At 32.3% G+C, this 23,487-nt stretch overlaps 1 protein-coding gene across 1 annotated transcript in view; it reads left to right on the plus strand.

Annotated features, from left to right (window-relative positions):
* The first annotated feature begins 7,574 nt into the window (after positions 1-7,574).
* The window catches only part of LOC118185285 (LHFPL tetraspan subfamily member 7 protein-like), a 216,037-nt gene continuing 200,124 nt past the window's right edge, over positions 7,575-23,487 (plus strand). The window contains exon 1 of the mRNA XM_085819203.1: positions 7,575-7,995. The gene's annotated coding sequence lies outside the window, so the exon portion shown is untranslated. The remainder of the gene's footprint in view (positions 7,996-23,487) is intronic.

The following is a 23,487-nucleotide window of genomic DNA, read 5'->3' on the forward strand; positions in this document are numbered from 1 at the left end:
GCCTAAATGCTCTCGAAACGTATATGTGTCTGTAAAATGAAAGAAAAAATGCTCGTTTGGGCGTAATATAAAATCTGAAAGCTTTCATTTTTTTCATTTAATCTTTATTTCTTTTTAATTTCGAGTGAGTGATCATAGTAGAAGATATTTAATATTGTATATGCAGTTACCCGAGTTTAATCGTGAATAATATTATCACAAATATAGATATAATTTTTTGCAAAAATATTGCAATAAATTAAATCATTCAGTCAGTGCAAATTTATGGTTAAAAAATATAATTGGGATCAATTTTTACAATTAGAATTTAACTAAGTATGCAATGAAATGTAAAATAGATCTACAACTATTTATTTAAATGTGTCATAAATAAAATAATAGCTAAATAAAATTATTTGAAGTAGTTAAGAATAATAACAAACAAGTCAAAAAATATTTTTAACGTCATTAAATGTATAACACAAAAATAAACAATAAAACACCAGCTAATATGCATACTTTAAAAAGGTATAAAAATAGAATGAGGATAGCTTTAGAATGAATTTAAAAAAAAAACGCAAAATATTTTATGTTAAGGGAAACACTCTTCCATGAGACAGACGTAATCTACGTCCTTTTCATACGAAGAGCTCTGAGGCACTGAGACTTCTCCGAGGAGTTAAGGATGGGAAAGGAAACCTTAGCCAGAATTGGCTAGTAATCAATGATTTGGCACCATTTTTAAAGCTTGTGCGAAATTTTATATAGGAAATCTAAGTTGATTCATTTCTTACACTCTGAAGGAAATTTAAGCCTAATTTGGTTTTGAAAATAAGCAATTTCGTGGATAAGCTTCCATTATGAGTTTATGAACATATAATTAAACCCGAAAACGATTACTGTTGGTATCAATTTCACTTAACCAAGGTAAATATAATACAGTTATTTTAATAACTTGAAATGTAAATATGATCTGACTTAAATGTCATATTATTGAGTTCGAAATTTTGATGTGGAAATATTAAGAACGTTCTACTGTAGAGCTATTAGGTTATTTGGAAGCAAGGGTTATGAAAATTGAGCAACGCCTTCGCCGGGAATCGAACCGCTGACCTCTGGAATACGCACCCAGAGTGCAGACAACTACACCACGAAGGCACGCTAAGAAGGAATACCTTCTACTGCCATCTCGAAGGCTTTACCATCCCCCCAAAAATGGTGCTTTTTTTTATTTTATGCGAAGATACTTCAGGGATGTATTTAATTGCTTTGATAATAACATATTGAGAACACAGTCAAAACAAAATGTATTGCCCCGAGCAATTAACTCAGAAAATGAAACAAACTTCCAAATAATATATTAATCAAATAACAATAATTATACATGCCAATGAAAGCACGGACCCATAAAATGCCAAATCTGCGAAATTTTGATGTTCTGTGCAATATAAAATATATAATTTAGCTTTTAAATTAAAACTTATACCTTTAATTACAGTAAACGGAGCAGTTTTGGAACGGAAACTCATTCGTTAGAGTTAATTTGTTACGTTTTATACTGAGAGAGTAGGTATTGTAGCTAAGTCGTCAACATTATGTCGAAGTTATGTTGAAAAATAGCAAGACCATAATTACCTTCTATAAAACAAAACAATTTAAACACGCAGCGATGCTTGCTTTAAAACTCATATCTATATCTATTTATGCATCTATCTATATATAAACGACCTAAATCTGGAGAATGTCGAAATCCTCCGGTGAATGTCAACATTCACATAGTCTCTTGGTATATGTCCGAAATATTCGATAAATATCCTCATTTCTCACTTAGACCAGCAAATGTTGACATTCACCATGCGCTGATGGTGAATGTTGAATAAAAATATTTTTGTTACTTTTTTAAATCGTGCTTCATATTAAAGCATAATTTGATATATGCAAAAATAGGAGAAAGCTTAGTTAACAGCAGAAGTAAATAAACTGTTGAACTTAAAACGAACAGTCAATTCTAAATGAGGAAAGAAATTAGCATCAATAATAAACTTACTTAATTATGTGATTAATGTTATACGTCTTATTTATAGCAACAATTTAAACTGTTATGACAATTTGAATCGCACAGGAGTGCCTTACTTTCACAACGCCTCCCCGTCTTCTCCTTAGCTTCTCTCTTTGACTTCCACCAGAGCATATCTGTCCTTGTCGACATGCAGTGGTAATGGTTTGAATGTGTGGTAATGGTTTTAATGGTCAAAATACAACATACAAACCATATAACAAAATATTCAGTCTTTTACCGACGCATTTGGGATGTGTTAACATTCAGTGTTCAGTGAAGAATCTCGACATTCTCCAATTTCTGCCTTTCATGGTAACATACATACGTTTACCTCTGTATTACATTACTTGGGCACTGATTTATCTTTTTGCCTGGAGTGAAAAATACGAAAGCAAAGTTCTAATATTGAAGTTTAAAGTTTACTTTTATTGAATAAATAAGTTAATAAAGCTTCTGGTCACTTTTAAAGTACTTGCTTTAGATGTAACCAAGAGAGGTTTTAGAGTGTACTGATTTGTATTCATGAACTTCAGTATGAACTAGCTGTGCCAAATTTTCCCTATTATGCAGAAAATACTTATGATCGTTTTGAAAATACGCAACATTCTTGTTAGTAAATTTATATGAAATAACATTTACCTGACGTGCATAGAAATTTCAATTAAAATTCTTTTATATGAATTTAATAATAATTAGTTACATAACATTTTGTAGAATTTTGAATCTCCTTCTTCTTATGGAATATCTCAAACTGGAGTTAATTACTCCTTGTTAATTGAACTGGAACAGCTGGAAAAACACGTAATGGTTAAACACCCAAAAAAATTGTCAAAAGTAACTTTATTATGTAGATAAAAAACCAAACTCGCATAGCAGATGATTGTACTAAAACAGTTTTCTACTATGAATTATTAGACTTTCCAGGTTTATCGACCTTATTCTAAAAAATCTCAAATATAATAAAGAAGATGACATCTAATTTGAAAACAAGCGAGAAAAGGAGAAGTAGAGAATTATCCGATAATGAAATACTAAAGTTAGCAAATTAGCAGATATTTATCACACAATGGACGCTTAAGATTCGAATTAGTATCACTGCTTGTTAACATGACGCTCACTAGCAAAAGATTCAGAAAAAGCAAGATGATAAAATGTGGTACCGCATTAGTGACTGTGCCGTTAGTCAGAAGAAAATTTTCCTTACGAAATCTGGCGTTACTGAAGCGTTAACATAACTTCATAAAATGCGAAAACGAATACGTTACAAAATGGGATTATGTTTGTAGGGTTTATATTTATTTTAACTAACATTTATTTTAAGTTTAAGCTATCTTTCCTGTCAAGCCTTTACTTTCCCCTGGAATTGCCAATGCCAGAGTATGTAAATTTTAGTATAACGCGCAGAGTATTCAAATTTTAGCATAAGTAAGTTGAGTTTAAATAGAAGGGAAACGAGATTGTAAGTGTGCTTCTTGAATCACGAGCGTGAAGGTTGCTAGGTAGAAATTTTAAGAACCACGCGTTTCGGCCTGTGTGCCTATTTCGGCAGTTCGTTGAATCTTTCAACTTCTTAAACAGTAAGTTTGCTGAATCTCAGCTGTATTTTAGAACGCTGTTAAGTTAGTTACGATTATAGAGCCTCGTAGGTAGTGATTTCGTTATTTATTCATCCTGTCATTTATTTTTAGTTGTACCTTTCTATTTGGTTTAACCGCCGGGTCGGCGTAGTTGGTGAGCGTCAAGTGAACGCAACTGTGATTTCTAAAGTGAAATAAAAAGGAATTTAAACCCTTCTTACGAGTTTGTATAATTTCCAGTTCATAACAGTCACTACTACTGTTGCTGACAAATTGGAGCCTCCCAACATCATATGTTTTAAATTACATTTAAGGATATTTTAAAAGTAAAAGCTGACCGTTCCGTACAGTTTTTAATTTTTGTAAACTTCGAACATGTACAGAGTCCACAAACACACTGAACAGTTTTATCAATTTGCCCTTACGAGTGAAAAAACTTTGGTACTGGTCGCATTTTTACAAAGCAAGGTTAAACGTTTTTGTGACAAGTGACATAACATCATTACGAGCACCAGTGTTTCACGCAAAATATCAAGCCAATATTCCAGCTCTCTACATGTACTGTGTAACATGGCGTGACCAGTGTCTGCATTGGCATTGCTGATTCTTGTCTTCGGGTCTGCAATGTTTGACTCTTTCGAATAGTAAACAACGTTTTTAACATATCCCCACAGAAAAAAGTTCACAACGAGTAATCAATGAAAGTCCACCACGGAAGTCCAAATAGAAAGTTTATTATTACATGCATGAATTGAGACAATGAATCTCGTATCTTTCGCTGGAAGCATAAGCAAAAAAAAAAAAAAAATTACCATTTGTCTCAAAATCTTATTATTTATCATTTCCGGTATCAAAACGAAGAATTTTAGTTGCAAAATCATTCAAGTTACATGACGAAGATAGTTCTCCTTTTCGCTTTTGATTACGTTTTGCAAATTAATGACTCTCGCGTACTCTGCTCGTAAGCAACCCTTCCTGACGCCAACAATATACGAGTTATTTACATTTTTCCCGATCTATGCAATTATTTTTTGTATATATGTGTGTGCGCTCGAGCTTTGTGTTTTGAATTTCCGTTAAAGTTACAGGTTGGTCTCAAAACCAAATAGCAACTGATCAATGGATCTAATAATTTCTTCCTAGATTCTTAGATTTTCGTGCATTTCTATACCAATAACATAAATCAGAGATAAATTTTTTATAAATAAATTTAAAATTTAGTTAGGAAGTTATTTATTTATGAAGAATAAATTGTTTCCTAAAATCACCCTACCCGAAGCTGGTAGGAGCTGACTTGCTAATAATATTAAGTGACAAGTTGAGAATATTTCACTTTTTTCATTAAAGCTTGAAATTTTAATTATTAACCTAGAAATACACACTTCAGGGCTACTCAGTTGATTCTTTAGAGGAAGCCTGGGTTCTATCATTCAGTTTCTTTCACTCCGTTTCCTTCTTCTCATATTTTTTCACACAACCTATTTTGGTATAGTAATACTATAAATATTTCGAGAGTGTGAAGGAGAAATATCACAGATTTATATACATAGCAGAAAATACTACAGTAATAGAGATGTGACTTTTAGTCTTTAAAAACGCTGCAATATTAATACCTCATGGTATTAAATAGACTAATAATTATATCAAAGATTTCAAAATATAACGTTCTCCTTCTTAAAACTTGAAAAGTAAGTGAGTAGGATTTTCTTAAAGCATTTTTCAACATGTTCTCGAAAATCATTTTTAATTTTGTTTAACTTAAACAATATAAGGAAATTTTGCCTACTCCACTGAGTGCACTTGGTGTGCAATTAATAGCATGTTCACTAACAAACGCAAGGTTCGTAATTGGATGCGCCGGCGAAGGTATAGCTTATTACTCATAGCTTTCAGATATTACAAATTTCTTTGCAAGTTTCGGCTGACTAACATTAGCGAATGATAAATCATTACCACTTAGATTTAGCGAATGAATCCCGTCTTTTCTCAGTCACTCTGAAAGTAGTTGAGAATACAAAAAGGTTTCGCTTTCCGTGTCATCCGAATGTATGCGGTGGCATGCGCAGTTGGCAGTCGTAAGATTCGGAGTTAGAATCCAGGTGACAGCAAAGCAATTCATAGCATTCCCTAGTTCTGAAAAAAAATATAAAATGTCCCTACAAATGGCGCCCGAATTAATATGTGATGGATGATAATTGGCCTCCACCTAGATTTGGTAAATGGGTCTCTCTCCCCTTTACTTATGCACCCAGTAGGAGAGAATGTAAAGAATTTTCCACTTTCCGATTGCGTGCTCTCGTAATTCAACCGGTAACACGTCCGTTTGGCAGTTGAGAGATTCGGAGTTCGAATCCTGCCAAAGGTGGTGCTGATTTCTCCCGTATCCTGCTCTAAAAGGCCCAATAGCTTTAACAAAACAAGTTTATGGGATTATGAATTGTACCATGTAAAATAAAAGTTTTAAGTAAGAAAAACAATTTCCATTGACTTCTGTGTTTGACTGTTAATGCACGTTTAATTCAACAGAAGCTTGAAATTTTCTGATACATAGCTTAATCAGTATTAAATTCCTGACACATTACTGAAAAATACCATAAAAACTTGAAAAAAAATGTGATTATTTACTTATCTGATTCTCCTTTTCGACACATGTTCAGGAGAGAATATGCGTGCATCAATAAAAAGCAATAATGTTCAAAAGAACTTATTTTATTTTCCAAAATGCTCAAAGAAATCGTCATAGTTTATTGATTTTAAACATTTATTGCATTTAAGCTGAAATAATTTATAGAGTCATTACGTGTTTTTGGTGCTAGAGATGTGATAAATGTGCAGTACCCTAGCCGGGACTCGAGCCGTGAACCTCTCGAATACGCGTCGAGTATGCTTCCCATTACACTACAAAGGTATGAGGAAAGGAGACGATACCTATTATATTCTCCCTTTTAAAGAGCGACTAGAGATTATGGACCCAACCGCCAAATCTTGATGATGACGAATTATCATTAACCATCTAGTTCGGTCACTACTTGTATGAGTCATTAGGTTTTTTTGAAGGAGGAGACATAAAAAATGTGCAGCGCCCTTGAAGGCATGCGGAAAGGAGGGTGAAGAAAATACCTTATAAGTTGAATTTTGTAATTTCTTTATTAAGTTGTTTAACCAACTATCTAAAACCGAAATAAAGCTTTTAACGGCATTTAGATTAGAAATTTATTAAAGGAAACTGTTTTCTTTCAAATTTTTACAAGATTAGTTAGTCTATTTTATAATAATATTTAACAAATACCAGCATACCATAATTTCAATATCTACATACCATGCAGACTAACAATGTATTATGTAGCAAATAGTTCCATAGTTACATTCACCCTATATATATATATATATATATATATATAATTTCTTTTAGATTTTGAAATTTATTCTTTTACATTTGCCGTTTCCGAGTTTATACTAAATTATGTCAATTTCCCATTCCTACCTTCATACCTTCATTCGCATCAAAGAAATCATATGAAAATTGAAATGTCTTTGCTTTCGTAATTGCAATATTGTTGTTATTGCTTATTGTATGCAAGCCATAAGAGTGCAGCTAAGGTAGGAGGACACGTATGTATCTGTAACTTCAAACAGCTGTCTCATTGCAGAGATGGGCAGTCTGGGCAAGTTTATGATAAATATCATATTATATTGTAGATCTTTTCCTGCAAATAAAGAATGATAAATGAAATACACCCAAACATGAAGAAACGCTATTCAACTTTCAGAAATAGATAAATACTCTTCCTTTGAAGTGTGAGGACTATGCTGTCATGAAAGACTAAGAGCCAGTTTGGCGTATAAAATCCATCTTTACCTCTTTGGCGAAACTTTTCTTCGCTGCTTCGTCGCCAACAACTTGTAGCAACCTCCCCTAAGGCGGGGGCCGCGGTAAGCACGATGGGTCAGTGGGCGAGCCGAAGGAGCAAGGAGTAAGATGCTAAAAGGCATTTTTCCCAGATTTCCCCGGAGTCGCTGCACGTGTTTCTTGAGCCATTCAGAATTTGATTGGGATGGCATGTTGTTCCCGGAGTCGCACTGTTTATGCGGCGGATTCAAAACAAGTTTCTAATCTTCGAGAAGAAAATGATTTCTGCAATCTCTTCAATCACTGAAGAAACATTTGAATGAATATTTTGATATATGTCATCTAAAATCAAAATATGTTGATGGTGAATCCAATAATTTAAATATATTAAATGACTCAAGTTATGAAGCGGCATAGTGCAATATTAAAGTAGATAGATACCAATTTGAAAAACAGTCGAGTGTGTGTGATTTAATTGTGTTCATCATGAACTATGGTATTTAAATGCACCAAAGAATGAACAGCGCTAGGTAAGTTCCTTCTTATTTGTTAAACATTACTCATGAACGATGTTAAAAAATTATTTGTGAATGCATGCGTAAATATAATATTTAATTTAAGAAAGAATTTCACTAATCTACAATAACATCATAATTTAGTTTTGAGAGTTTCATAATGTTAAAAAAGTAATTTAAATTTCAGAGTAAACAATAAATTTACAAAAATTATTTCATTATTAGAAATAATGACATATATGGACCTAACTTTAACGTACTTTCCAGTGGCTCTCTTTACTTATTTAAAACAAAATGTGTTCATACCCATGCATTTTTTATTAGCATAAGTAAATAAAACAGGTAATTAAGTCTGATTGCTTATTTATTTTTAATTGAATTTTATTCGAACAATCGTAGTCTTAGTGTCTTTGAAAAATCTAGTTTCCAGAGTAAAATCAAAAAAGAAAATGTTTTCTTTCCTGTATAACTTGCGTTTCGCTTATCGTAAAAACTATTGAAAATTATAACACATTCAGTATCTACATACCATGCAGAGAAATTTCACTTAATGCAAAATAATTTCCATAATATACATATTTAATATGTTCTTTAAAATATTATTGTAATTTTATTATTATAATTTAATGAATATTTTTTATTGTCTCGCATGTTATATTTTTTTAAAATTTTATTCAAATCAGAAAACTTTCATATTTCAAGTCCAGAAGAAAATAACTGATACCCAAATTTGAGTGTAAAACTCTATTGAGTAAAAAAGATAAAGAAATTACCATTCAAAGAAAAACACTTTTATTTCCAGATTTATGAATATTAAAATTTGGAAATACGAAATAATAATTAATTATTTAATGAAAAGCTACTTAGTAAGATTTGTTTCATTATATTCTTCTAGAAGCGAATTATTTTCTTCATTTAGCGTATTATTTTTTCCATTCACATCTCATGTACCTCCGGTTAAATGATTAAATTATAAAGTAACAATTTTGATTTGAAAGTCAAAATATCCCTAGAAATTTTATTCTGGGAAAAATTCACAGATGACAAACTTTTACTACTTTTAAAATTGATAGAAAAACGTAAAACGTATCGATGAATTTCATAAATTAGGAATAAAATATTAAAATAATAATTTATCAGTTAATTAACACATAAGTGCAATCTCAAGATGCTAAATTTGCCATTTAGCCCGTGTTAAGAATTTTTTCATATGACTGTATATTTGTTTTCTGCTATTTGAAGTTATGAAATTCTTTTATATTCATTATATATTGGTAACAATAAATTATTTGTAAAGAAATTTCCATCGCACCGGAAGGTCAATATTTTTCGTATCTGTTTGCTTCGAAAGTTACTGACGTCGAAGTGCTTAATGATACTGTCGACCTTATCAATGGTTCCGGGCTTCATATCCCCGAGAAGGCTTGGATGTTTGTAAATATATGTATACAATGATTTTTTGGCATGGGAGTACTTAAAATACATGAAGATCCGAACGTCCTTTCAATTAATTTGGTGACAAGTAGAAGACGTTAGGATCCGTTCCTCGGGGAGAGGGGAATTCTCTTTCAAAATTAGGGAGGCAATACTGCGTTCCTCGCCACAATAAAATTCGTGAACTTGTTAATGTCAGATAAGTTATTACAACACAAAGTATTAAATTGAACTTTTTCTGTGGTATTAAAACTGATACCTTTAAAAACTAATTTATGATTTCTTTATCCTGTGCCCAAAAAAAGCTAAAAATCAAGGTTTGTTTTGTTGATGAGACTTAAAATCGTAAAAAATAGAGTTATTACTGGGAAGTAATCAGTTAAGAAAAAGAGACTAATATTCGTGAACAATTAAGAATGTATTTGTCCTTTGTTTAGAAAAATATCGATAAACTCTTCAAACTCATAAAAAATAAATAAATAATACAAAACAAATACGGAACAGTGAAGTGTAACTACGCATAAAATTTACAACGAATGTACACAGATGTCATATAGAATGTAAAGCTGATTTGCTAATTAATTGCTTGTAATAATGTATGCGAAAGTTATATAGGTTAGAAAAAAAAAGACTTTCGTGTAATGTTTTGTAAAGAAATCTGTGTTTTTATCGCTTTGCTTACTGGAAAAGCCACGAAAGACGAACTGCCAACTGTTCGCCGGGTATCGAAACCAGCCGGTGGTCTTATACATTCATCCATCTGATAGGTGTATAATGTAACGAATAACAAAAATGTGATAGAAAGTTAAAATACCAAATCTAATTAATATACTTGTTTAACAGCTCCTGGTAACTTTTAGGCGAGCTTACTACAATTTCTAATTATATACTAATTAATATAATTAATATATATTACGCTCAGCAATATAGTACGTACGCATGAAAGCTAAATGCCTTACTTTGCAAATATTTTAATTTTACTTTTCCCATTATTCTGCTTAACATTATATCAAAAACACCTTATTTTACTCTCATATTTCTCCCACTCGCGTATTTCTCCCCCCTTCACAGGTTTTTCAACATATCGTTTAGAAACTTCTAATTTATAGTTATAAGCTTTTTCGCCCGCCTTCTTAGCATGCCTTTGTAGTGTAGTGGTCAGAACGCTACGCGCGTATTCCAGAGGTCCGTGGTTGGATTCTCGTCTAAGGCGTTGCTCATATTTCATCTCTCCTGCATCGAAATAACCTAATGTCTCTACAGTGGAGCCTGAACTAAAAAGGGTAGTGGACGAGGATTTTCCACAGCCAGGATTTGGCGATTGGGTCCCCTATGAATTTATTTCCACGCCCTTTCAAAAGGGGAGTATAGAAGGTATTTCTTCCGCCTTCTTAGCATGCCTTCGTAGTGCAGTGGTCAGCACGCTTAGCGTGTGTTTCAGAGCTCCGTAATTCGATTCCCGGCGAAGGCGTTGATCATTTTTCATCTCTCCTGCTACGAAATAACTTAATGTCTCGACATAGTAACAATGTAAAATATATGCACATGTAGGAGGTTAGTACTTTATGCATATAAAAAGAATAATATTGAAATTAATAAGACCTTTAGAATACATAGTATAATAATAATATTAGTATGACTTCATGGAGCTTTTGAATGTGCTATGTTTCTCATTTAAGCTATTTCTTCAGAACAGTAGACACCGTATATTTTTCTCTTTCCGGTTTTCAAGCACTGAAATTAGTAATACAATATATGGTTATTTGTTTCTCTACCTAATTTCATAACATTGGCAAAGGAATATGAAATTGTATTACCTAGATACCTCAAGATATATACGATTTGGTACCAACTTACTGCAATAAAGAGAATGATGTAATAAAATGCCTCATATCAAATTCTTTGATTTCAGTATAAACTAATAAGTTTGTGTTTTCCTATAATTTGCATTTTCATTAAAACAACATTTTTATTTCCTTCGAAAATTTTTCAACATGGACAGTTCAAACAGTTAGCACAGCTGTACATTCACAACTGTGCTAACTATAATGTATATATATAAAGATTAATATTCGGCTTATGTCGGCATTTCATATGCTCTTCTTTCTGCAGTTTATTGTTTGTAACATTTTATTAAAGATGAAGGATATGAGACTTTGCGTTTCCACTGAGCACTTAAAAGTAATTTTGCAATTATTAATCGTCCTAATTTTAACGAAATATTGAAATAATGAAGAATTCTTGGAGAAAACAGAAATAAACAAATTAGGCTGTTTGATGAAGCCAAAGCAATTTTAAAGTGCTACAATTTTGGCATAATTGCAATGCAAAAATAATGAAACGTTTGAAATATTTTCAAGAATTACCAGAATAGTTTTTACAAAAATGTGGGGGACAAAATGGCGCCGATCGACTGACTCGATAACTTAACCCAAATCATAGCTTCATAAACATGCGAAATAGAACAATATGTGGCTACATGCAAAAATGTGATTATGAGCATGACTTATAATATGACTATGCATTCAACGAACAGATTGTGATTTTGAAATTTCATTCTGTTCATTACTTACATACGCTCTTTAATTGAAAAATAAATTATGGATTTAAATACATTCTTAGTTCTTCATTACTAAAAGATTTCAAAGGAGAAAGTTTTATATGGTTTCCAAGTGAATTAGCTTACGAATTAAATCATGAATCACAAACAGAATTTCGTATTTTTAAATGACAATGGAAAATTAGCAACGCCTTCGCCGAGAATCGAACCATGGACCTCTGAAATACCGGCTCAGTGTGCTGACCACTACACCGCGAAGGCACGCTAGGAAGACGAGAAAAATACCTTACATACTTAATAAAATATAATTTTTCAATTTACATGATTGTTTCCTATTTGTTTTCAGATTTATTATACTTGAAATGTATAACATAAACTTCATACATTTTATCAACCCTCTGAGCGCCATGACTGGCTTTATCCTTTGATGAGATTTTTCGTCAATTGTTATATATTAGCTTATAATTTAAGATATTTTGCTTTCTTACTTTCATTAATAGTATAAATGCCATCTTGATGAAAGTAAATTTATGAAAATAGAGACTAAAATAGGTAAATATACATATTTAGCTAATAAAGACTCTTTAAATACAAGTCTTCATGACAGATCCAAAAACCCGGACTCTCAAATAACACATATTACAAAAGACAGGTGGTTTGCTAGAGCCTTAATTATGCCTTAGGTGGTCGTTATGGTCTTTAATTGAAGCTTTATTTTATAATAAACCTAAGGATACAGTGAAATCTCCAGAAAAGAAAATTTAAATGTTGTTAAATATTGCATAGAAGGAAATATTAATTATTTATATTTATTTGCAATGTATATATGTGTGTGTATGTAATTATGGAAATATGCGTTAAACTGCTAATTTTACTTTGCAGTAGTCCCTTTTGCTAATTTAAGATGGATATATTTGTCCTTTGTATTCTAAAAGTATTAATTGCTTATAATAAACCTGTCTAAATTTCCAAATTAATCCACGCCATGTTACTGTTGTGTAACGCTGGCGACTATGGTTACCTTTTGAACTGAAAGTCAGCCATCCAATAATAAGTTTACATCGTTAATACTTAGTATTTCAAGTGATGCTGAAATCGAAAATATTCACTTTGAATTAAGAATTCGCCTCGAACACATCACTCTTGTTTTCCGCTTTCCCAGCTAATCAAATTCTCTACCGCCGCTCCTCTATTTACCGCAATGATTCAAAAATTTAAATGTTCTAGAACATGATCGCTTATTGCGGCCAAATTATTTGTGCTGACTTATGAAAATGCAAGTACCAATTACATAGAATATTATTAAATCTGGCTATGACTAATTATTCTGTATTTACAAAGTGTCATCATATCTTCAAATATTTCGGATAATTCAAATACTTCGTTCAAAGTCTCAGTATCTGCGTCATAAACGACATTCGAATATTCTTGCCTCATAAGGTATTTTCTCCGTCCTCTTCCATGCCTTCGGGATGCAAGTGGAAATAGACTCGAAGCATATTCGAGAGGTCCAGGTTTCGAATCCCGGCAAGGGCATTGAACATTTTTCACGTCTTCTGCTTCAAAAAACACAAATGACTCTACAACAGAAACTTTTTTGAGGACTAGACACCTTAAATAGGATATTTCTAATTGAAGCAGTCGTACAGGTACTTACCCGGAACACCTTACGACGTTGACAAAAATGCTTCTGTGCGCATCTCTGTCTCGAGTAACAGTGGAGGAAGAGAAGGTATTTTTGTGATGTCTTCACGTAAGCCAACCAATCAGGCTTCCTGGAAGCGAAGATTTTACAAATTTTTCTTTAGACTCCCAGCTGAGAGTGACTAACATATATGACAATTGTTTTGACCGCTAGGTACTGATTGTTTGATTCAGATCCTGATGAATAGGCTGACTGCATAGCACTTTTCATGATTTTCTCCTTCTGTAATAAAAATACGATCCGTTTTCCCATGCAGTTCCTGAGATGAAAACGTCTCTCCTTCAGGTAAATAACTTTCATGTGCTGTTCCGTATTCGAATAACAAACTTTTTAATCGTAATAACATGTTTATAAATGAAACTGCTTAGCATGTGTACAAAAAACTAACAAATTAAATTACTATTTGTCCTAATCTACACCAAAGCAAGATTGCTGTCTGGCCTAATTTCAAGTATTACATTGGCGTACTTCTCTTCCTAATTTAGTTTTTATCATTCTATGCAGTATTTATTTATGATACACATAATGCTATTTAACATTATTACATTTGTTTATGGTGATTTTAATGATATTAACTACTGCCCGACAGCACAGTAGTTGGTGATTCTGACTATAGTACTGAATTGACCGGCTTCGAATCCCTGAGAAAACATGAATGTTATAAATGTATAGTGTCTTTGTGGCATGGGGACTCTAAATGCTTAGCGAGCCAAAAGTCCTGTCATATGGTTTGGTGGTAGGAAAGATAGGTGGGAGACTCTCGGACTGCATCAGGGTCTCTCCATCTAAACTGGGCATGAGTGTACTGTCATCTATGGTACCCAAGTCTCTTGCCAACAAACAGGTAGTCTTGTACTCCTTACCACGATAAAATTCGTGGGCTCGTTTTTATTACATCAGACAAGTGAGATTAGTCACAACAGCATAATGTTAACATTAAGCAATAAAATTATATTTCCTAAAAAGTGTCCAATTTTTGAAGAGTGTATTAAAATTATGCAACTACATATTTTATTACGGGATTTTAATTAAAGGTGAAAGTTAAGTAGGTTGAGTTAGGTTATTCGAGTGTAGAAACGCACCCCAGGGCTATCTGCTCAAGAAAAAAGATGCCTCCGTGAAGGAATTTGCTAGGGAATTTTGTTCGTAATCACTTTAGACATGAGGAAAATCACGAAAACCAACCATGCAACCAGCTCGTTCACCTGGATTCGAACCCAGAGAAGAAACAGAAAATATTAAAACTAATTAGCATAAAATAACATGTATGCTGAAATAAACCCCGGCCTTACTGTATTAGCCTGTGTTTTGAATAAAGATTTTCTGCATTTTATCAGACTTGTTTTTGGTACCCACAGTCTAGGTTTACTTTGTTCATTCCTCATTTTTCTTACATACTTATAATTCAATATATATTTGTACAGCGCCATAAATCGCAAGTACATTTGAAAATATTCTTAGTTTTTCTTTTCACATTTATCATTTCTCGTCCTCTTAATAATTAATTCTCTTGATTTTTCAAACTTCGGATGTTCCGACACAAAACTAACGCAATTGTCATTTTTTGTAAATTCATCTGATTTTTCATTTTTATTATTTTCTTGTTAAGTCTGCGTCGAATTTCGTTTTAGTTCTTGACCTTTTTTCTTTCAAACCATGACACATGAGGCCAGTTTCATGTCCAATCCAGTTAGAACTGTGAAATTTATTTTCTCCGAAAGAGTTGCAGAATGCAGCATAAAGTGCTGCCGGATTTCTCACCCTTAACTTTCTCATCCATCATCAGTGATCTGCTGACGCATGCGTTGGCGATTGATGGATTCGGATCGGCGCCAAGTTTTCGCCAGAATTCCTGCTCTGTTTTGTTGACGTCTTTAAAGCGACTCGAGAACATTCCACCTAAATTTCATAAAAATGTTTCCAAAAGATTGGAATATTTTTGTTTAATTCTTTCGCTCATTTGCATAACCTTAATTGCCTGTCATCTGGTTAAGACTTTAACAAATGGTTTCTCCCAAGTTGTCAACAAAGGATAAATTTCAAATTCTTTGAGATTCCTCTGAAGCGTTCTGAACACGTTATTCTGTTTATTAGCAGCGTTATACTCTTAATAAGGAAACTCTGTTTGTCTAACTAAATTCAATTAATATGAAATGCTTGCTTTTAATCAAAGAATGATAATTTACCATTCTTTAAGAAAAGTCTGAAATTCTTCTCTCAAATTCACAAAATGTTCCTCTAAAAGTTTACATATGAATATTTCCTTAAAGTATAATTGACTTAAAGTTTTTTCCCCCATTGGCGGTCACTTAGCTGACTTAGGCTTGACCCTTACTGAGGACGGAAGTGGTGGCCACTTTATTATGGAAGAAATTAATAGGTGGACCACCGTTAACACCGTAGGGGACGGATAATTGTAATCATACCTTCTTCGGGGTTCAAAAACGCGTAGTTCGATGCCGCAGTAGGCTCCCCTAACTTACCGTCAGGCCGGCAAGTCACTTGAAGTAAAAATGAGTTTTAGGTCAATAAAAATGAAAGGATATAGAAGTGCAGTTTTTCTGGAGGGCCAATGGCGGGCTCTAGCTGTTTATAGGCATATACAAGGGCCTTGGCAGTGATCTCCTTATTATGAAGGAACCTAGTAAATAGGCCACCGTTGCCTCGTATGAAGAGACGGACACATTACATCCATGCCATCTCCGGGATTCGAAAACGGGAACGTACGAATTCGTAATTGATTAATCAAAACAATAAAAAATATTAAACATTTTTATTCTTTTATTTTGAGTAGACCGAGTTAAAAAAATATATACATACCAGCAATCCAACTCATGAAAATATGCAATAATTTGAAACCATACAAGCCGAAGCAGAAAATGTTTTCCAAAATTGGAGTATCGAAATCGTAAATAGGCAAAAAGGCTTAAAAATCTATAGCGTTTGACTTCTTACGGTAGCATAAAATAGTATCATTTGATGATTTCCCCTAACTTAAAGCGAATTATAGCTTTATTTAAAAGGAAATACAAAATTTTAAGAAAGTTCTGAAACAAACCTTTTTATTAACTCTGTACTGGAACATAAATGCATGACTTGTGCTTGCCAATCAGCCACCCACTTGTGGCGATTTAACCTAAAGTAACAGTAAATTCAAATTATAAACTAAAACTTTCAGGACCGCTATTCCTTCTAATTGTCTTGGGAAACATGCCTGGAGTCCTGAGTAGGAACAGGAAGCTTACTCAAACTATGTTCGTGTGTGCGTAGAAAGAGACAACACCAATAAGAAGGGTTAACTTTAACCCTTTATTTCTCACAACTTACAGCCGCTCCCGCCCTCCGGGATACAGAGAGCAGCACTTTGGGTCTAAAACGTAGAAAATAAGAAGTAAACTAACTTACCTAAATGAGAACTAAACTTAAATGCTTTACAGAGACTATTAACGCGAAGATTGGCCTTTTGACACTACATATGCAGTGAGCGAAATGCAAATACTATAATACGTCGTCTTAGTTTATCAGCAGGAACTAAGTTCTGGCCTTAAAGGCAGACATGAACTGACTGAAAAATACACGCGTGGCAAGGCAGCAAGAAGTCTGTCTCTTCTTTCGTTTATTCGTAGGAGTTCGTTTTAAGAATTGAAAATATTAGTATTTATCAAGTTTTTGACTTCTTTCAGTTGCTAAACTTTCATATACGTGTATTTTCTTATTAAAGCTTTATAATCTAAATAGAAATTCGATAGCATTTTATTTTGTTTGTAATCTGCATAGCTTTAAAACAAACACTCTTCATTCATGAATAGGGCAATCTCAGCGTGAATATTCGTTATCTTTTCCACGAATTTTAGGATTTTTTTAAGATATCGCGAATATCAGATTTTTCATCGAATGAGCAAATGCTGTAGACAGGCAATGTCGAAGCGCATGTGTAATATGAACGCTGAAGTTTCCCTATTATTTTTTTATTTTAATCATAATTATAAAATTATTTTTATTTAAATTAATGTATATGTATCATATTTTCTGTTAGAATTTCAGCAAAAATGTTCTGTAGAGTATCCTATTTAAGAAAGCATACAAAAAATTCAACTTTGAACTGCCATATATTTTACTGAATTTCTGAAATACTAAAAAAAAATCGTTTGCCGACTTTACAGCCCTCCTACTACCAACCGTGCGATTCCTGCAACAGTAAACTTATACATCTCAGTGTCTTATTTAAAGCCTACTCAGAACTCGGACTAACTTTCATCTTAGTCGTAAATCATTTTCTCTAATTATGGGACCTTTTTTTTTTTTTTTTTTTTTTTTTTTTTTTTTTTTTTTTTTTTTTTGTTTGTTTGTTTGTTTTTTGTTTTATTTTGAAAATATACAGACTCCCGGTGCAGCACATATGTACAACACGGGGCTTACAAAAGTAAGTTGAAGTTTCTTTAATAGTCTTAATTTAAGTAAGATTTATTATTTTCCTGGATACAAATCTAAATATAAGCACGGTTATTTTTACTATGCTTGAGAACTTACTAAGGCGATAGATCACGGAAAATCAAGTAATCAAAATAGTGCGAAAAATCAAATAATTCTAACCGAAGTACCTAATTTATGGTGTTAGAAACATTGTATTTTATAATTACAATATGCTGCAAATTTCACCAAAACTACTAGGCGCCTATATTACAGATAAAATACGTTTCAAAGTATATCTATTAAACATGGTATTAAAAAGTAAGATTAAATTTCAAATTACTGTCAAATGCATTTTAGATTTTAGATCGATTAGTTATTAAATAGTTTATTAGATATTTTAGAGATTAGTTTTATTAGATACAATTATAATGTGGAAACCAAATTAAAGATCCTATTTTTTGTTGAAGGGCAGCACTCTGAAAACTGCATGTTGGCATGTTTGGTGGCATGGGAAGATAAAGTGAAGATTTTACGTTTGGCATAATAGTATCCCTTACGAAAGCTGCGTTGATAATAAATGCGTATTAGCATACCCGAGTAAGTATTATGACCGAAACGTTTTGGAAGGAATCCTCTAAAGATGTTTCTAACATAGTAAAATATCCAAATTTAACGAATTTGTATCATATTCTTAAATTTCTTTTCTAAGAAAGCAGGTATAATAGCAAACTCTTAAATACCAAAATTCTGCCCGTTCGAGAGAATAAGAGACGTCTACCATATTTAATAAAATGTAGTGAAAATTAAAAAAATTCTTTACTCTTAAGTCCTAACTCTCCTTAAAAAATGATCCCAAACTAGTAATTTTAGTGAGAACTACTGCTCATGCTATACGTGTATAGCGCAACAATTCACGTGGATGAATAAAAATACTAGGAAACCTCCAAAACGAGAGGGGGCATCAGAAGCACAGAAGCTCGCTCTTCAAATTAAAGATGCGGATTTCTTTGTTCGCAAATCCTCTTACGAAGCCTAGTTTTAAGAGCTTAAGCTAAGAAGCATTTTCCTTCAACAATGAGGTTACAAGTTAGACTTCATTAAGCTGAAGAAAAAAACAGGCAATTTATTTTTATTCCGCCCTTTTCATTTTATGACTGCTTATAAACATTGTTAAAGTTACTTCAATATCATGAGACGAAAAATGATAAAATGTTTTATTAAATAAACTTCGCGTAAATTCTTCATTGTTAATAATATTCCACTTGAGACTTTGAAATACTTCCATTTATGATAATAACTGTGTGTTATACCTCTCTCTGGCCACCCTTTCTAAATGTGACCATAATTCCTGAGAACTGAAATAAACATTTGCAGCGGAAATTACGTTTCTAAAGCGACCATTTTCACAGAAGACCATAATCATCTGGATATAGTTGGTGTTCATCTTAAAAAGGTTTAACTGTAATTCTATAGCAACGAAGTACTAATTAAAAAATTTATGAATTTACAAAATTGAGAGAATATTCATGTGAAATATTATCTCGATTTATATTGTTTATATAAACTACTGAATGTAAAAACATTTAAGCCAAATTATTTGGAGTTTTTAATTAATTATTTACTTAAATATAGCAACATCGTATGCATCTCTGTAAACAATTCATATAAAGAATAAAATCTCGTATTATTTCATGTCCGTAAATTTTAACTAGTGGTAATTTTAACTAGTGGTAAATTTTAACTGGGTACCTCAAAAAAGTTACTATAACATAGTTTAAAAAATTCATATCATTTTTTTAATATTAAATCGAATTTTCAATCAAGCATTTGAATATTCGAAGTCTGATAGTTTATTGAATCAGAAAACTAATCTATCACTTGATTCCGCCATCTAGTGGAAAAAGTCAGAATTTATTCTAAAGGAAATTAAATTACAGTTTAAAAATTTCTGAAGTCGAATCATTTTCTGGAAACAAATTTTCAGTTGGCCAGTTTAATTTTTTTCAGTGTTGATTTCAGATAAGTGATTAAGAAGAATATTAATTATTGATTTATAACTATATTTTATTTTTACGAGAAATGCTATCCAAAAAATATTAAATCAAACTTTGTTATCTCGAATAACTCGATTCTCAAAATTATTGAATAAATTTGTTAAAGAGATCCTTACTGTAACTAACTGATGATTAAAAATTGAAAAAAATCCATAAAATTTCCAATAATAATTTTATAAAGTTAGTGTCATGAAACATGTTAAATTTTCAGAGTAGTTTTAACGTATACATTTTATCTTTTCAATAAACAAGGTGTACGAAACGTTGCCAACATATATAAAAATTAAAATCACCACTGGTTTTAAGTTAATGCTTTACTCATGTTATAGTATTGTGGCATTCTACGTCTTTCGTTTGGTCTTCATCTGTGATTATTCAATGCTTACACTAAATATTGTTTTCTAAATATTGCTGTTCGTTTATGTATAAAATCTTACTCCAAAAATACCAATGTAGAAAAAAACAAAAGTTTCAGTCTATATTAACTTCTTTAAAATATTATTGGTGAAACTTTCTGATTTCTTTCTCCGATGTTCAGTCAAAAAACTGATATTAGAAGTAATTCAAATATTATCTTGATCATCCTCGGCCTATTGACCGATTATTATTAGCAGTATGCTAAATTGCAGAAATTAATGTCTGAAACATACCGGTCTCTATAAAATTGCGCTATTAGGGTAGTTTTGAGAATTATTCTGTTCTAAAATAAAATATGCAAGAATTAATATAGAAATCGGCTGACTGATTCTTACCTTGATGAAGCTTTACGTGCAGTGCGTGTAGCAATTATTAGCAATTATTTGTAGAACTTAAAAAACATAAAAAAGTCAATATAAACTGTTCCATTTATTTTTATATATATGTTATCGGCAAAGTATGATATCCGGCATTCTATATAATACCTGAGGATTTTATAGAATACCGAAAACTGGCCTGCAGTGTAAGAAATGATTAAACATTTCACACATTAGTTTGCCATTTGGCATTCTATAGATTGCCAAATGGCAAACCAGCAAAGTATGAAATACATCTCCCATTCATTTCGAATAACCAAAACTAACTACAGGAAGTTAAAAGGTGCTATAAGAAGAGCCAAAATTACTACTTAGACGAAATCACGAGAATATTAGTTGCAGAATTGCTATGATGTAACGTTTGGGAAAAACAAAAGTAAACTCATTTATCCTGAATTGCTATGATGTGATGTTTGTGAAAAACAAAATCCTAAATTGTAAATTGCTATGATGTCATGTTTGTGAAAAACAATATTCTAAATTGCTATGATGTTATGTTTGTGCAAAATACGGCACAGACGCTCAGTTATATCACTTACTTCGTGAAACTCATTTGGCTATTAGAAGTCTGGAAAGAATGTTGAAAGAACCTGCAACCAAATACAAAAACGTTGCACTTAAATGATATTGAACTGTACAATCCACCTTAGTGATCCGTTCCATATAAAGCAAAATGTATTAAAAAGGACATTCTTGTGAAAATGATTTTTTCTCAATTTAATTCCCATTGTCAGGTAGATCTTATTGATTTCTAGTCTCAACCGGTACAGAATATAAATTTATTATGGTATACCAAGATTATATGACTAATTTTTCTCTGTATTTTGAGAAATAATAAATATTTTAATGGCACTATTTCATTATTTTTTCAAAATAACGTTTGAAGTTTTGAATCTGACCTGTATTCATACTTTGCCTAAAGAGCATTTGTCATTCTATAGGATGCCTAGGTATTATATACAGTGCCTATGTAAAGTATATAATAATTATCATTATAAGGTTTCATCTTTTAGTTTACAGCTAAATGTGCGGAACCTTGAGAACTGGTAAGCGAATAATCGCTTTAGCTCAGGAAACAGAAACGTAAACTCAAGAAGGGTTAATTACCCTTCATTTCTCAAAATAAGAATTGAACAGTTGGCTCCTCTCTCAGAACGTACAGCAAAGCCTCCCCTTGCGCTTGAACTCAAATAATAAGAAATAAAACTTATCTAATGCTTAATTAAAAGATATAGCCGAAGCCATCAAAATTCTAAATAGTTGACCCCTAAATATCAACTAAACTGGCGAAGCTATCAAGGGCCTGAAATACGGTCGAGGGTAGTAAGGTTGCAGCCGAAAACATCGCGGCAAAAACATCGCGGACGAAAACGTCGCGTAGAAAACAACGCAAGGCAAAAACGTCGTGCTACAAAACATCGTGGGAGAAAACATCGTAAAGAGAAAACATCGTAGTTCTAAAACATCGTGGTACAAAACATCGTCGTCGAAAATAAAGCGGTTCAAAAACTTCGCAGTTTAAAAACATCGTCGTCGAAAATATCGTGGTAAAAAATCAAGTGTCTACAAATCACCGCAGGACGATGACATGGCAGACATGCTTTTTTCAGGTTTTAATAACTGTAAATGGATATTCCCATAATGATTTGTGAGCGCAAGATGTGAAGGTGGGTAATTTTTATTTTCACACTTTTTTATAAACTAATAAATTTTTGCTGAGAAAATAAGAAAACTTAAGCATAGAAAATTAATGCAACTTATAGCACTTAATAGAATTTTAAACCGACATAGTTAACTAAAAAAGGCCATTAATAAATAATTTTTTATAAAGTTTTTACTGGTAATTTTTCATGAAAAGTATAATCTATAAGTTGCATTTAATTTTCTATGCTTAAGTTTCCTTCTCACTTTTTTAAGCAAAAATTTATTAATTAATAAAAAATGTGAAAGTTAAAATTATCCTTCTTCACATCTTGCGCTCACAAATCATTATGGGAATATCCATTTACAATTATTAAAACCTGAAAAAAGCACGTCTGCGATGTTATCGTCATGCGATGATTTGTAAACACTTTATTTTTTACCACGATATTTTCGACGACGATGTTTTTAAACTGCGAAGTTTTTGAACCCTTTATTTTCGACGACGATGTTTTGTACCACGATGTTTAAGAACTGCGATGTTTTCTCCCACGATGTTTTGTAGCACGACGTTTTTGCCTTGTGTTGTTTTCTACGCGACTTTTTCTTCCGCGATTTTTTTGCCGCGATGTTATCGGCAGTAATAGCTTAGTGAAAGGATAGCCAAAAGGCGAAAGCGCGTTAGTCAGAATTTCTGGCTCACTAACGAAGTCATTGGAACTTCGACTTAAGTACTGCTCTTCCTTCTTAAGTACAACATTTAACCACGATTCTAAAAACACACTCTGGCCGGAAATTTGTAAGATGAAATTAGAAAGGATAGGAAAGTAACTTTAACTAACAATAACTGTTAAAACCTTAGAATAAATCTTACGTCATATTTCATTATTCATGCCTAAAAATGCC

This window comes from Stegodyphus dumicola, chromosome 6 (genome assembly GCF_044657685.1).
Source record: "Stegodyphus dumicola isolate Sdum_Otavi_A_Nest chromosome 6, ASM4465768v1".
Taxonomy (NCBI): Eukaryota; Metazoa; Arthropoda; class Arachnida; order Araneae; family Eresidae; genus Stegodyphus; species Stegodyphus dumicola.